The following is a 17,075-nucleotide window of genomic DNA, read 5'->3' on the forward strand; positions in this document are numbered from 1 at the left end:
TTACACAATGATGTCATTTTTAATGCAGTGCCGCCTGAGGGATCGAAGGTCATGGGCATTCAGTGTTGGTTTTCAGCCTTGCCACTTACGTGTAGAAAATTTTCCAGATTCCAGATCTTCTGATTATATTATGGACTGTAGATGATGGAATCCCTAAATTACTTGCAATTGAACATTGAGAAACATTGTTCTTAAACTTTTGGACTATTTTTTTCATGCATTTGTTCACAAAGTGGTGATCCTCACCCCATCTTTGCTTGTGAATGGCTGAGACTTTTGGGGATGCTCCTTTTATACCCAATCATGAGACTCACCTGTTTACAATTAGGTGTTCTTTGAGCATTCATCAACTTTCCCAGTCTTTTGTTGCCCCATCCCAACTTTTTTAAAAATGCGTTGCAGGCATCCATTTCAAAATGAGCAAATATTTGCACAAAACAATAAGGTTTATCAGTTTTAACATTAAATATCTTGTCTTTGTGGTGTATTCAATTGAATATAGGTTGAAGAGGATTTGCAAATCATTCTATTCTGCTTTTATTTGCATTTTACACAACGTCTCAACTTCTTTAGAATTGGCGTTGTATTTCAATCATGGAAATGCCTCATTTTAATCAGGTGTCACAGCACCATAAAGTGCAACTGACATGCGGTATACTACGTGACCCTATGCATCTTCCTTCAAATCAGTTTTAAGACACTGTACTTATTGAATATTAAATTGATGATAAGAAGAAGAAGCACGGCACTAACTTAAAGTTGATCATTTCTGCCAAAAACGTAAATCATCACTTCAATTTGTTATGTAATGCTTCAGTGTCAGGCTCGTGGGAAGTGTCTGCAGACAGGCTTTGTAACCTGTGTATGCAAAGCTCAGGTGTCTCAGCCTAATAGGATGACAGCTCCTGTGAGCAGAGCGAGACGGATGAAAAGAAGGTGAAATGGCTTATTTAACCAACAGACAGCAATGAACTGCAGGGGGTTCACTTTTCCATCAGTAACTTTGTTCTGCTTGGATTAAGTAGAGAGAGAGAGGGGAGGGTGGTTATAAAGACCACACAACAGGCACACCAGATAAAGCTGTGCATCCACTCTGGCTTTTTACATACATTACATCCACCTTCTTTTTTTTTTAATTTAGAAAAATTGTTGGTTGACAGAGAAAGAAAAAAAAAATTTGGCCAATGAGGCATGAAATACTGTCACTTGTATAAGCACTGGAATGCAGGATTCTTTTGAAGATTGCCTTAAGTAATGCTTAACCTGACTGGCTTATCTTGATAACAAAATAAAATGTAATAAATAACAAATATGAATGAATACTTTCTTGTATATATAACAAATAAAATGTCTCACAAATGTAATCTGGTCTCGGCCTGAATAATCTGGACCAGATCAAAGAGAATACAGAATTGTGTGTTTCCAGACAGGATTTATCCACAGCAAATGAAACCACTGTGTATTTCATTCAACACAAGACAATCCTGTCTGTCTTCAATAATAATAATAATAATAATAATAATAACAATAATAATAATAAAACTTGCTTGTTTCCTGTGGGGATCCACGGGCTCTAGATTGGGTAGTGTTTATAAAATAGGTAGCTGACAATTTTCAAAGGTGGTAATAAATTATGCAAAGTTTCTATAATGAGTTGGAATAATGTGGAATTCCACAATGTTTTTAGAACCTTAGACCTCAGCAGTTTTTATAACTCAACCCTTTTTTTCTTGTTAGTTATGTAATTTTTTTAATGTTAATTAAAAATTAATGTTAATGTTAATCTTAATGTATTTATAAATTGTGTAGGTTCTTGTTATCATATACACACTATTATTATTATCATTATTATTATTATCATCACTATTATTATTTTATTTTATTTTTACTTCTATTTTGTCATTTGATGTTTCAATCTATCCATGTATTTTTAATGTATTTCCAATTATATTATGTTCCTACATTGAACTTACTAAGTAAAATCATGCACACACGCTCACACTCGTGCACTCACACTTTTAAAATAAGGATGATTTACTGGCCCCTACTGGAATGGCATGTGAGTCCAGAATGTAATTAGCAATATCTATTGGTCAGTGTTTTTAGCTAATATCTGTAGTTTCTCCAAAAATATTAGTCTTATCCATGGCCCGTTTTGGCATCATTCATCCTTGACCCAAAATACATTAGCATACCAAATGACAAATGTTCAGGTTCAATTTATTCTTTGTCCCTCAAAGGGCAATTTATGCACAGCATGATTACACATACATAAAAACATTATAAAACATACACAAACCACACAAACAATAAAACAGTACAACTGCAGATATAAAAGGAAGTACTAACTGAGCAGCCATTAATAAATAAATAAGCAAATAAATAAATAAATAAATAAATAAATAAAATGACAAATACATAAATAGTCATATACCCAAAATGGACCAGAACTACCGCCTCCTGTTATTAGACTTCAAGACTTGAACAGAGAGGGGGATAATGAATTCCTGTGTTTGTTTTGACCCACTTTGGCTTCTAAAATGCAAGGCAGATGGTAACAACTTGTATTCAGCAAACAATGTCACCTCTCCACAGTTTGTCCGTGATCAAAGTTATACGCCTGCATAGCTTTTTGTTTTTTCTGCATTCTGCTGCAAGCAGGTGCTTTTAATTTTACACAGCCACAAACAGAGATGGTGCCGGAAGATATCAAACGCAGTACAGTTTTCACTCATGGTACTGGCAACATGACACTTAACTAAACTGACTAACCAATTGAACTACAAAAACACAATAAATCAATAACATGAACGACACTGTTAAAGTAACATGAACCACAGTAACATCATTTAAAACCCCAAAACCCTGAACTCCCATGGTGCATTGCAGCACAGTGTCCATTGTTCACTGTTGTTAACTAATATCTCTAATTTCTCCAAAAATATTAGCCCTATCAGCTTTCTGTTTTAACAGCCTTCATCCTTGACCCAAAATACATAAGCATACCAAACAGCAAATGTCAGCTCTCCCCACTTTCTCCATGATTGAAGCTATACACACACACACACACACACACACATACACACACTCATGCACACACGGACACAGAGGCCACTTGGCTATTTGGCTCAATACTTTACAAAATGATACTGAATTGATTAGCATTTATAAAATTTTACTTTTGCATATTAGTTCCTGTTATACTAGTGCTTCTTGCATTAATTACTAATATTCGTACTGAAAATCAAGGTCAAGTGAGCTTTTGCCCTTCTGCTCCACGGGAGGTTTCTGCCCTCCCTAAATTTGCATTAGGACACCTGCATTACCATGTGACAGGTGCACTGCCCCACTCAAACTCCCCACGTGCCACTGCGGGGCCGGGCGATTGACACCAGAAGTGATAGCCCGCTTGGGGCTCATCTCCCCACCTCACTGGGTGTAGTGACAGCCCTCTCCAAAACTATACATACACACACACACACATATATACACTCAACAAAAATATAAATGCAACACTTTTGGTTTTTCTCCCATTTTGTATGAGATGAACTCAAAGATCTAAAACATTTTCCACATACACAATATCACCATTTCCCTCAAATATTGTTCACAAACCAGTCTAAATCTGTGATAGTGAGCACTTCTCCTTTGCTGAAATAATCCATACCACCTCACAGGTGTGCCATATCAAGGTACTGATTAGACACCATGATTAGTGCACAGGTGTGCCTTAGACTGCCCACAATAAAAGGCCACTCTGAAAGGTGCAGTTTTATCACACAGCACAATGCCACAGATGTCGCAAGATTTGAGGGAGCGTGCAATTGGCATGCTGACAGCAGGAATGTCAACCAGAGCTGTTGCTCGTGTATTGAATGTTCATTTCTCTACCATAAGCCATCTCCAAAGGCGTTTCAGAGAATTTGGCAGTACATCCAACCAGCCTCACAACCGCAGACCACGTGTAACCACACCAGCCCAGGACCTCCACATCCAACATGTTCACCTCCAAGATCGTCTGAGACCAGCCACTCGGACAGCTGCTGAAACAATCGGTTTGCATAACCAAAGAATTTCTGCACAAACTGTCAGAAACCGTCTCAGGGAAGCTCATCTGCATGCTCGTCGTCCTCATCGGGGTCTCGACCTGACTCCAGTTCGTCGTCGTAACCTACTTGAGTGGGCAAATGCTCACATTCGCTGGCGTTTGGCACGTTGGAGAGGTGTTCTCTTCAGGGATGAATCCCGGTTCACACTGTCCAGGGCAGATGGCAGACAGCGTGTGTGACGTCGTGTGGGTGAGCGATTTTCTGATGTCAATGTTGTGGATCGAGTGGCCCATGGTGGCAGTGGGGTTATGGTATGGGCAGGCGTCTGTTATGGATGAAGAACACAGGTGCATTTTATTGATGGCATTTTGAATGCACAGAGATACCGTGACGAGATCCTGAGGCCCATTGTTGTGCCATACATCCAAGAACATCACCTCATGTTGCAGCAGGATAATGCACGGCCCCATGTTGCAAGGATCTGTACACAATTTTTGGAAGCTGAAAATGTCCCAGTTCTTGCATGGCCGGCATACTCGCCGGACATTGGCTTGCCTCTACTGGTGGTTGGCTCTCACTGCGGTATTGTATCACTTCCTGTTCCGGAGCACAGCGGTGTTTTGCTGTATCTGTTAGCTGTTTAATCTGCGCAGTTAGATTGATCTAGTTATCTAGATTACGATTTGTTTCCCAGTGTAATCTTCACGTGCCTTAACTAAAGCACTCCTTCTGCTGAATCACCTCTAAATTATTTACACATTATTCACTTTGCGTGTTTTTAGGAATCCGCTAGCTTAGCGTAGCTACTAGCTCTTAGCCGATTTAGCATGGCGGCTTCTCCTGTCTCTCCCGCACTTTTCTGCTCTGGGTGTGAAATGTTTAGTTATTCCTCGGCCTCCTTTAGCAGTAACGGTACTTGTAATAAGTGTAGCTTATTCGTAGCTTTGGAGGCCAGGCTGGGCGAATTGGAGACTCGGCTCCGCACCGTGGAAAATTCTACAGCTAGCCAGGCCCCTGTAGTTGGTGCGGACCAAGGTAGCTTAGCCGCCGTTAGTTACCCCCTGGCAGATCGGAAAGCAAGCCGACTGGGTGACTGTGAGGAGGAAGCGTAGCCCTAAAAAGAAGCCCCGTGTACACCGCCAACCCGTTCACATTTCTAACCGTTTTTCCCCACTCGACGACACACCCGCCGAGGATCAAACTCTGGTTATTGGCAACTCTGTTTTGAGAAATGTGAAGTTAGCGACACCAACAACCATAGTCAATTGTCTTCCGGGGGCCAGAGCAGGCGACATTGAAGGAAATTTGAAACTGCTGGCTAAGGCTAAGCGTAAATTTGGTAAGATTGTAATTCACGTCGGCAGTAATGACACCCGGTTACGCCAATCGGAGGTCACTAAAATTAACATTAAATCGGTGTGTAACTTTGCAAAAACAATGTCGGACTCTGTAGTTTTCTCTGGGCCCCTCCCCAATCAGACCGGGAGTGACATGTTTAGCCACATGTTCTCCTTGAATTGCTGGCTGTCTGAGTGGTGTCCAAAAAATGAGGTGGGCTTCATAGATAATTGGCAAAGCTTCTGGGGAAAACCTGGTCTTGTTAGGAGAGACGGCATCCATCCCACTTTGGATGGAGCAGCTCTCATTTCTAGAAATCTGGCCAATTTTCTTAAATCCTCCAAACCGTGACTATCCAGGGTTGGGACCAGGAAGCAGAGTTGTAGTCTTACACACCTCTCTGCAGCTTCTCACCCCCTGCCATCCCCTCATTACCCCATCCCCGTAGAGACGGTGCCTGCTCCCAGACTACCAATAACCAGCAAAAATCTATTTAAGCATAAAAATAAAAATAAAAAAAATAATATAGCACCTTCAACTGCACCACAGACTAAAACAGTTAAATGTGGTCTATTAAACATTAGGTCTCTCTCTTCTAAGTCCCTGTTGGTAAATGATATAATAATTGATCAACATATTGATTTATTCTGCCTTACAGAAACCTGGTTACAGCAGGATGAATATGTTAGTTTAAATGAGTCAACACCCCCGAGTCACACTAACTGCCAGAATGCTCGTAGCACGGGCCGGGGCGGAGGATTAGCAGCAATCTTCCATTCCAGCTTATTAATTAATCAAAAACCCAGACAGAGCTTTAATTCATTTGAAAGCTTGACTCTTAGTCTTGTCCATCCAAATTGGAAGTCCCAAAAACCAGTTTTATTTGTTATTATCTATCGTCCACCTGGTCGTTACTGTGATTTTCTCTGTGAATTTTCAGACCTTTTGTCTGACTTAGTGCTTAGCTCAGATAAGATAATTATAGTGGGCGATTTTAACATCCACACAGATGCTGAGAATGACAGCCTCAACACTGCATTTAATCTATTATTAGACTCTATTGGCTTTGCTCAAAAAGTAAATGAGTCCACCCACCACTTTAATCATATCTTAGATCTTGTTCTGACTTATGGTATGGAAATAGAAGACTTAACAGTATTCCCTGAAAACTCCCTTCTGTCTGATCATTTCTTAACAACATTTACGAGGTCTATTAGAAAAGTATCCGACCTTATTATTTTTTCAAAAACCATATGGATTTGAATCACGTGTGATTACATCAGACATGCTTGAACCCTCGTGGGCATGCGAGAGTTTTTTCACGCCTGTCGGTTACGTCATTTGCCTGTGGGCAGTCTTTGAGTGAGGAGTCGTCCACCCGCTCGTCGATTTTTTTCATTGTTTAGGAATGGCTCAGAGACTGTTGCTTTGTTTGATAAAAAAATTTTCAAAACTGTAAGGCACAACTGAGTGGACACCATTCAATAAATTCAGCTGGTTTTCGGTAAAAATTTTAATGGCTGATGAGAGATTTTGGTCTGGTAGTGTCGCTTTAAGGACGGTCCACGGCGCCTGACGGCGATCTGCGCTTCGAGGCGGCAGCGTCTCGCCGTTTCAAGTTGAAAACTTCCACATTTCAGGCTCTGTTGACGCAGTAAGTCGTCAGAGAACAGAGAACTTTCAGAAGAAGTGGGCATGAGGAGTTTATTCGGACATTCCATTGTTAACGGTCATTTTGTAATGAAAGAACGTGCGGGCAGAGTCGCATGTCGGGCTGGACCCGACCGCGGGGGGTCGCGGCAGGAAAAACACCTTAAATTAGGATGTTTTCAGCTCGAAACAGGCCAACGACAGCGCCTGGAAGCGCTGCAGGACGTCCCGCTCCGTGGGAAGTCCTTACACCGACAGAAACACCCCATAATCTCTCATCAGCCGTTAAACTTTTCACAGAAAACCAGCTTAATTTCTCGAATAGTGTCCACTCGGATATTCCTCACAGGTCCAGAAAAAATTTTGATAAAGCAACGCGCGCCGTCTCGAGCAGCATGTGAAACAAAGGAATTCAGCCGAGAGGGCGGGACCACATCTCACTCAAGGCCTGCCCACAGGGAAATGACGTCACCGACACGCGTGAAAAAACTCACGCATGCGCACGAGGGTTCAAGCATGATTGGTGTAATCGCATGTCATTCAAATCCATATAGTTAAAAAAAATAATAAAAGGGTCGGTTTATGATCTAAGAGACCTCGTACATTTACTCTGATGGACTACTCAGCAGTGGGGAATAAGTTTCATTACACTAGAAGTCTTTCAGAAAGCGCTGTAACTAGGTTTAAGGATATGATTCCTTCTTTATGTTCTCTAATGCCATATACCAACACAGTGCAGAGTAGCTACCTAAACTCTGTAAGTGAGAGAGAGTATCTCATCAATAGTTTTACATCCTCATTGAAGACAACTTTGGATGCTGTAGCTCCTCTTAAAAAGAGAGCTTTAAATCAGAAGTGCCTGACTCTGTGGTATAACTCACAAACTCGTAGCTTAAAGCAGATAACCCGTAAGTTGGAGAGGAAATGGCGTCTCACTAATTTAGAAGATCTTCACTTAGCCTGGAAAAAGAGTCTGTTGCTCTATAAAAAAGCCCTCCGTAAAGCTAGGACATCTTACTACTCATCACTAATTGAAGAAAATAAGAACAACCCCAGGTTTCTTTTCAGCACTGTAGCCAGGCTGACAAAGAGTCAGAGCTCTCTTGAGCTGAGTATTCCATTAACTTTAACTAGTAATGACTTCATGACTTTCTTTGCTAACAAAATTTTAACTATTAGAGAAAAAATTACTCATAACCATCCCAAAGACGTATCGTTATCTTTGGCTGCTTTCAGTGATGCCGGTATTTGGTTAGACTCTTTCTCTCTGATTGTTCTGTCTGAGTTATTTTCATTAGTTACTTCATCCAAACCATCAACATGTTTATTAGACCCCATTCCTACCAGGCTGCTCAAGGAAGCCCTACCATTATTTAATGCTTCGATCTTAAATATGATCAATCTATCTTTGTTAGTTGGCTATGTACCACAGGCTTTTAAGGTGGCAGTAATTAAACCATTACTTAAAAAGCCATCACTTGACCCAGCTATCTTAGCTAATTATAGGCCAATCTCCAACCTTCCTTTTCTCTCAAAAATTCTTGAAAGTGTAGTTGTAAAACAGCTAACTGATCATCTGCAGAGGAATGGTCTATTTGAAGAGTTTCAGTCAGGTTTTAGAATTCATCATAGTACAGAAACAGCATTAGTGAAGGTTACAAATGATCTTCTTATGGCCTCGGACAGTGGACTCATCTCTGTGCTTGTTCTGTTAGACCTCAGTGCTGCTTTTGATACTGTTGACCATAAAATTTTATTACAGAGATTAGAGCATGCCATAGGTATTAAAGGCACTGCGCTGCGGTGGTTTGAATCATATTTGTCTAATAGATTACAATTTGTTCATGTAAATGGGGAATCTTCTTCACAGACTAAAGTTAATTATGGAGTTCCACAAGGTTCTGTGCTAGGACCAATTTATTCACTTTATACATGCTTCCCTTAGGCAGTATTATTAGACGGTATTGCTTAAATTTTCATTGTTACGCAGATGATACCCAGCTTTATCTATCCATGAAGCCAGAGGACACACACCAATTAGCTAAACTGCAGGATTGTCTTACAGACATAAAGACATGGATGACCTCTAATTTCCTGCTTTTAAACTCAGATAAAACTGAAGTTATTGTACTTGGCCCCACAAATCTTAGAAACATGGTGTCTAACCAGATCCTTACTCTGGATGGCATTACCCTGACCTCTAGTAATACTGTGAGAAATCTTGGAGTCATTTTTGATCAGGATATGTCATTCAAAGCGCATATTAAACAAATATGTAGGACTGCTTTTTTGCATTTACGCAATATCTCTAAAATCAGAAAGGTCTTGTCTCAGAGTGATGCTGAAAAACTAATTCATGCATTTATTTCCTCTAGGCTGGACTATTGTAATTCATTATTATCAGGTTGTCCTAAAAGTTCCCTAAAAAGCCTTCAGTTAATTCAAAATGCTGCAGCTAGAGTACTGACGGGGACTAGAAGGAGAGAGCATATCTCACCCATATTGGCCTCTCTTCATTGGCTTCCTGTTAATTCTAGAATAGAATTTAAAATTCTTCTTCTTACTTATAAGGTTTTGAATAATCAGGTCCCATCTTATCTTAGGGACCTCGTAGTACCATATCACCCCAATAGAGCACTTCGCTCTCAGACTGCAGGCTTACTTGTAGTTCCTAGGGTTTGTAAGAGTAGAATGGGAGGCAGAGCCTTCAGCTTTCAGGCTCCTCTCCTGTGGAACCAGCTCCCAATTCAGATCAGGGAGACAGACACCCTCTCTACTTTTAAGATTAGGCTTAAAACTTTCCGTTTTGCTAAAGCTTATAGTTAGGGCTGGATCAGGTGACCCTGAACCATCCCTTAGTTATGCTGCTATAGACGTAGACTGCTGGGGGGTTCCCATGATGCATTGTTTCTTTCTCTTTTTGCTCTGTATGCACCACTCTGCATTTAATCATTAGTGATCGATCTCTGCTCCCCTCCACAGCATGTCTTTTTCCTGGTTCTGTCCCTCAGCCCCAACCAGTCCCAGCAGAAGATTGCCCCTCCCTGAGCCTGGTTCTGCTGGAGGTTTCTTCCTGTTAAAAGGGAGTTTTTCCTTCCCACTGTAGCCAAGTGCTTGCTCACAGGGGGTCGTTTTGACCGTTGGGGTTTTACATAATTATTGTATGGCCTTGCCTTACAATATAAAGCGCCTTGGGGCAACTGTTTGTTGTGATTTGGCGCTATATAAAAAAAATTGATTGATTGATTGATTGACATGTCACCCATTGAGCATGTTTGGGATGCTCTGGACCGGCGTATACGACAGCGTGTACCAGTTCCTGCCAATATCCAGCAACTTCGCACAGCCATTGAAGAGGAGTGGACCAACATTCCACAGGCCACAATTGACAACCTGATCAACTCTATGCGAAGGAGATGTGTTGCACTGCATGAGGCAAATGGTGGTCACACCAGATACTGAGTGGTATCCCCCCCCCCCCCCCCCCCCCCCCCCCAATAAAACAAAACTGCACCTTTCAGAGTGGCCTTTTATTGTGGACAGTCTAAGGCACACCTGTGCACTAATCATGGTGTCTAATCAGTATCTTGGTATGGCACACCTGTGAGGTGGGATGGATTATATAACATATATATAACATTTGGCACAACAGCATTGTTGCTGAGAATGATTTGATCTATCAAAGGAATTTTGCTGAAATTTTACCATCGAAACTCTGCAGTTGTACATGGCCTTGAGATTATTCCAATACATGTAGATGTGTTCTGAGAGATACGCTCCAAAAAGGAAATGTTCCCCCCACAGGTGAGTACCTGTGGAGTTGCGATTTATTGCATCATGGCAGACTTATAACATTGTACACTGTATGCTCTAAAACCTTGAATAAGTGCACAAGAATCTGCTTGAAATCAAATCAAGATTTATTCTCATTGTTGCTCCAGGTTCCATATACTTTATAATATGAAAATATTGTAAAGATTTCAACTGTTGCTGTTGAACTGTTGATCACTTTGGAAAAAATTAATCAGTAATAATTTTCAAGATACACATAGATTAGACAAATAGATTTTGAACACTTAGGGCAGGCACTTTCCATTCATTGATGTTTATGCTTATCATGGACAAAAATACTTTCCAAATGATTTTTTGTTTCTTTCTTTCTTTGTTTTGAGGGAATACTTGTATTCCTTCTTTCTCGGAGTCTCTCTCCAGTCTTTTTTTTTTTAGTACACGGATGAGAAAAACTAACAAGCACTTGTCAGTTCTCAGCTATCACTCTCCTGACAAGCTGCTCTTGTGGACTCCTCTTATCTTAACTCTCACTCACCTCACAGTCATCTGAGAGAACACACTACACTGCATTTGTATGTGCACACGTGTGAATGCATGTGTATGCATGTGCATGCTCGCCTGCTGCATGTGCCTGTGTGTGTACATGCGTGTGTGCTTACATGTGTCAGGACCTCAACGTGATCTCGTCTCCGGTGAAGGCCTTGGATCACCCGGGCCTGCTCCATCCAAACCTGACAGTGCAGCTGAACTAATCAATACCCCTCTGCAGTCAAAGGTGGGTTCTGCCATGAGGCCGCAGGGGTGCGCTAATTGATGGAAACTCACCGCCGGCTAGCTTCATGCCCTGCGGCGCTGGAAGATGGCAAGCTCGGGCCTTCCACTGGAATAGAAGGGGAAATAGAGGACAGGAAAGGCCAAGATCATAATCAGGATGGAGAAGGCTGTTTAGTTTTTGTCACTTTTGTCTTTTTGTCCTCTGATTTTACATATTACGGACATGTTGCTTGTTGGCTGACATGTTTTACATGGCACTGCACTGACGTTCTTAGTTTGAAGGGTCATAATATTCAATGCAACCTATTCAGTAAACTCTGAAGATAAATATCACCGGCAGCATGTTTGAATGTTAGTTTTTCTACCTCAACTGCAAAAAAAATAATTAAATACATTAATAAAATTTTATTTAATTTACTTAAAGATAATCTTGTGATTTTTTTTCATATTTAAAAAAAGACTTAACTGACATAGTTATTAATTGTTCATAAAATATGCAATATAACATATAAAATGTTTTCCAAGTAATTTAATTAAGTTAAATTTTATTATACTGATATCATGCCAAATCATGACAAAGATGCTTTACAGGAGCAGGTTCCAACATTAGTAGACCCAGCTCGGTTTTTCTCTTTCTCATTACTGCTATTTTGCCTACAAAATGCAAAATCGCAAACTGTTAAAGTCTACCCATTTATTGCAAGCAACAAGGTCTTTAAATGCAAATAAGTAATAAGAGCCCCCCTGTGAATAAAACATGTATTCATAATCAATCAATCAATCAATTTTTTTATATAGCGCCAAATCACAACAAACAATTGCCCCAAGGCGCTTTATATTGTAAGGCAAGGCCATACAATAATTATGTAAAACCCCAATGGTCAAAACGACCCCCTGTGAGCAAGCACTTGGCTACAGTGGGAAGGAAAAACTCCCTTTTAACAGGAAGAAACCTCCAGCAGAACCAGGCTCAGGGAGGGGCAGTCTTCTGCTGGGACTGGTTGGGGCTGAGGGAGAGAACCAGGAAAAAGACATGCTGTGGAGGGGAGCAGAGATCGATCACTAATGATTAAATGCAGAGTGGTGCATACAGAGCAAAAAGAGAAAGAAACAGTGCATCATGGGAACCCCCCAGCAGTCTACATCTATAGCAGCATAACTAAGGGATGGTTCAGGGTCACCTGATCCAGCCCTAACTATAAGCTTTAGCAAAAAGGAAAGTTTTAAGCCTAATCTTAAAAGTAGAGAGGGTGTCTGTCTCCCTGATCTGAATTGGGAGCTGGTTCCACAGGAGAGGAGCCTGAAAGCTGAAGGCTCTGCCTCCCAATCTACTCTTACAAACCCTAGGAACTACAAGTAAGCCTGCAGTCTGAGAGCGAAGCGCTCTATTGGGGTGATATGGTACTACGAGGTCCCTAAGATAAGATGGGACCTGATTATTCAAAACCTTATAAGTAAGAAGAAGAATTTTAAATTCTATTCTAGAATTAACAGGAAGCCAATGAAGAGAGGCCAATATGGGTGAGATATGCTCTCTCCTTCTAGTCCCCGTCAGTACTCTAGCTGCAGCATTTTGAATTAACTGAAGCCTTTTTAGGGAACTTTTAGGACAACCTGATAATAATGAATTACAATAGTCCAGCCTAGAGGAAATAAATGCATGAATTAGTTTTTCAGCATCACTCTGAGATAAGACCTTTCTGATTTTAGAGATATTGCGTAAATGCAAAAAAGCAGTCCTACATATTTGTTTAATATGCGCTTTGAATGACATATCCTGATCAAAAATGACTCCAAGATTTCTCACAGTATTACTAGAGGTCAGGGTAATGCCATCCACAGTAAGGAAATGAAAATAATGAAAAGGAGAAAACATCATCTGATTTTGGTTGGGCAGCTCTGGTTTGGACATTAATTTTATCAACGAAACATCCATACAGCTTTACTCTCTTGATTTTCAGGTTAAGAGTCCCATCAAACTCGGACAAAAACATGACTATGTACTGAAACTTTTGATGAATGCAATGGGCCATTTTCAAATCCATACATTCCCCTGATTATATCATTCATTACTTGTTCCATACATGACCTACTGTATTGAAGTTTGGGGAGCCACCTACAAAACTAATACAAATCCTATATTTTTACCTCAAAAGAAAGCTATAAGAATTATTAGCAAGAAACCATATCGTGAGCCAACAAATCCATTGTTTGTCTGTTTGTATATTTTAAAATTTTGGGATTTGATTGATTATATCATAATACAAATTATGTTCAAAGTACAAAATAAACTTCTACCACAACATGTCCAGGACCTGTTTAAAATGAGGGATTCCAATTATAAAATACGAGGAACATCAAACTACCGTAAAAAGTCATTGTGTTTCTGTTATAGTTGTTAACACTTGGAATAATTCCCTGGATAACATAAAGTCACTTGGTACTCTGGTCAGCCTTAAAAGGCTCTAAAAAACTATTTGACTACTCGCTATAGTATGTTAAATTAGGTTTATTGATTTTTGTTTTGTTTTTGGTGCAGTGCTGCTTGCATGTTTATCTTCTGAAACTGTAGTTCAGTGATCAATTTATACTTGTAATAGGTATATGTATAATTTTATATACATATGTATAATTTTTATTTTTGGCTAAAGGGGTAGGCGTTTACAAGCTTTTGTTTCTGCCTACACCCTTTTGGGCACATGGGTGTATTGTTGGATTATTTTCTTTCTTTCTTTCTTTGTATGTTTTGTTGTTTTGAATCTGTGTGTGCTGAATAAATTCATTTATTCATTCATTATATCCTTGTCATGTTCTCACAGTCTTTAACACATTCCCACAAATTTGCAAATTGATCTTGCAATGTTCTTACTACAAACAATCACAATGCACATGTCTCACTGTGTCCACCTTGTCTTCATCAATACTGTGCCAGGCTGTGCTTTTTCATTTGTTCTGCAAGTTTTCTTGTGCCCACATGTAGAAAAACAGTTCTCCTGCTAACTGCTGCCATCTCTCTTATAAACAAACATTAAAATGTGCTCCATGCATGTTTCAAAGCAAATTTTGATTTGTACAAGAAGGTGTGAGAGAATTTGTGTGTGTATGTCTGTATGTATGTGTGTTCATAATTTATCACACAAATACTTCACCATTATCGAAGTTTTCAGTCAAGAAGAGAAAAACCACAAACATCCCATATGGAATAAAAGATAATTTGAGAGAATGCCCACTGACTGGCTTCTTGTTAAGAATATATTGATATGGTGCAGACCGAGCACACCATGATAATTAGCATCAATAATTGAGTAAGGGGAAATGGTAGAAAGAGCCGCATTCATTGCCTGCTAAATGTGCCTGAGAGATGCTGAGATGGACAGTCTGGCTAGTCTACTAATTCGGATCCTTTTTATGTGGCACTGAAGATTATCTTTATGTTCCACCCGCTTAAGCTGTGGCTCTTATGAAACCTTTGGAAGCAAACATGGAGTATTTCCTGTCATTATCATTTGTCAGTTGGCAGGTGTACATATCGATCCCAAAGAGCATCAAAACAACATAAAATGAAATCCATGTCTCATTCTTCAGGCCATGTTGGACTCATTCACAAATGACTTTGACTTGCTTATGTTATATGAAACAATGCAAAGCCATAAATAAAGTGGCATAAGAAAATTTAATAACCATTGGGCTATTACACATTTTACGTTTTGTGACATAATTGATTAAGAAAACAAGTAGACTCAATTTTATTGTCATTCAGTAAAACCATCACAGATGCTGTCACAGAATGAAATATCAATGCACTACAGGAATAAATAAAAACACAGAATAAAATCCAATGTGTGCAATAGTGATGAATTGGGTTTGGAAAAAACAACTATTGATCTCTGTATCTGTATTGTATACAGCATACAATAAATAAATAAAGGACACAGGATATTGCACATATGAAGATACTACAAGGATAAAGTTTCTGTTATTTTGTTTTATTTATTATTGAGGATTTATTTCATTTATTTAAAAGAAAAACAGAAAAGCAAAATTAACAAAACATTACAAACCATTGAACGAAAAGGAGCAGTTTGGAAGAACAAGTCTTATATATTCTGCCCCTTTTTTACAATACAATGTTGCAAAGCATCATCAATCGACATCATTGCATTTCTATGACTTTGTCCCATGCTACCGACTTCTTTCCTAATTTTAACCATTATTTAAAAGACTACATCCCTAATAGATTACATTTTAAACTTCAAACATTCTAAACATTATTAACAGATTACATTTTTGGCTTTGTCACAGCCCACTGACTTATTTCATAATTTCATACTTACAAAATACATCAAGTTTAATACGTTGTTTAAATAATTTAAGCGACCTTGATTCTTTGATTTCTTTGTTGAGGTTGTTCCATAATTTTACACCATTCACTGCAATACTCCGTTCCTTTATCTTGGTTCTGAATGTTGTTTTTTTAAAGACTTCTATCCCCTTCAAATTATAACTACTTACTCTTTTTTAAAACATATTTTGAATGTTTGTTATTCGCTTGGTACATTATTTGTAGTAATTTCAAATCAACTAAATCATGAAATTTAAGTACCCTATACTTAATGAACAATGGATTAGATGGATCTCTAAATCGACTGCTGCCAATCACTTTTAAAGCTCTTTTCTGCAAAATAAATAAAGGTTGAGTATAAGTTGTACATGTTGATCCCCAGATTTCTACACAATAAGTCAAATATGGAACAATCAATGAATTGTACAATGTTAATAATCCATAACTATTTAATGAATATTTAACTTTATGCAAAACAGCAATGGCTTTCGCTATCTTTCGTTTTATGTAATTTATGTGTGACTTCCATGTAAAATCTTCATCAATCATAACTCCTAAAAATGTTGTTTCTTTTACCCTTTGAATGTCCATTCCATCTATTTTTAATGACACATCATTTTTTTAACTCTGTCATTAAACAATATGAAATTTGTTTTATTAAGATTAAGTGACAGTCTGTTTATATCAAACCAGTATTTCACTTTTTCCAACTCTGTATTTATCACTTGTGCTACTTCCTGTATATCTGATCCAGAGTAAAATATTGTTGTATCATCAGCAAATAAAATGCTACCAAGTACATTAGATATATTCACAAAATCATTGATATACAAAATAAACAGTTTGGGTCCAAGTACCGAGCCGTGTGGTACTCCACACATAATATTACACAATTCTGATTTAGTATTATTTATCTGAACAAACTGTTTTCTATTTTCTAAGTAGCTTTTTACCCACTGATGTGCAATCCCTCTTATTCCATATTGTTGTAACTTGTGAAGCAATCTTGAATGATCGATAACATCAAAAGCTTTTTTCAAGTCAATAAAAACACTTACCATATAATCCTTATTATCTATTGCTGTTGATATTTTCTCTGTTAATTCCATAATTGCCATAGCTGTTGAATG

Source organism: Thalassophryne amazonica, chromosome 2 (assembly GCF_902500255.1).
Source record: "Thalassophryne amazonica chromosome 2, fThaAma1.1, whole genome shotgun sequence".
Taxonomy (NCBI): Eukaryota; Metazoa; Chordata; class Actinopteri; order Batrachoidiformes; family Batrachoididae; genus Thalassophryne; species Thalassophryne amazonica.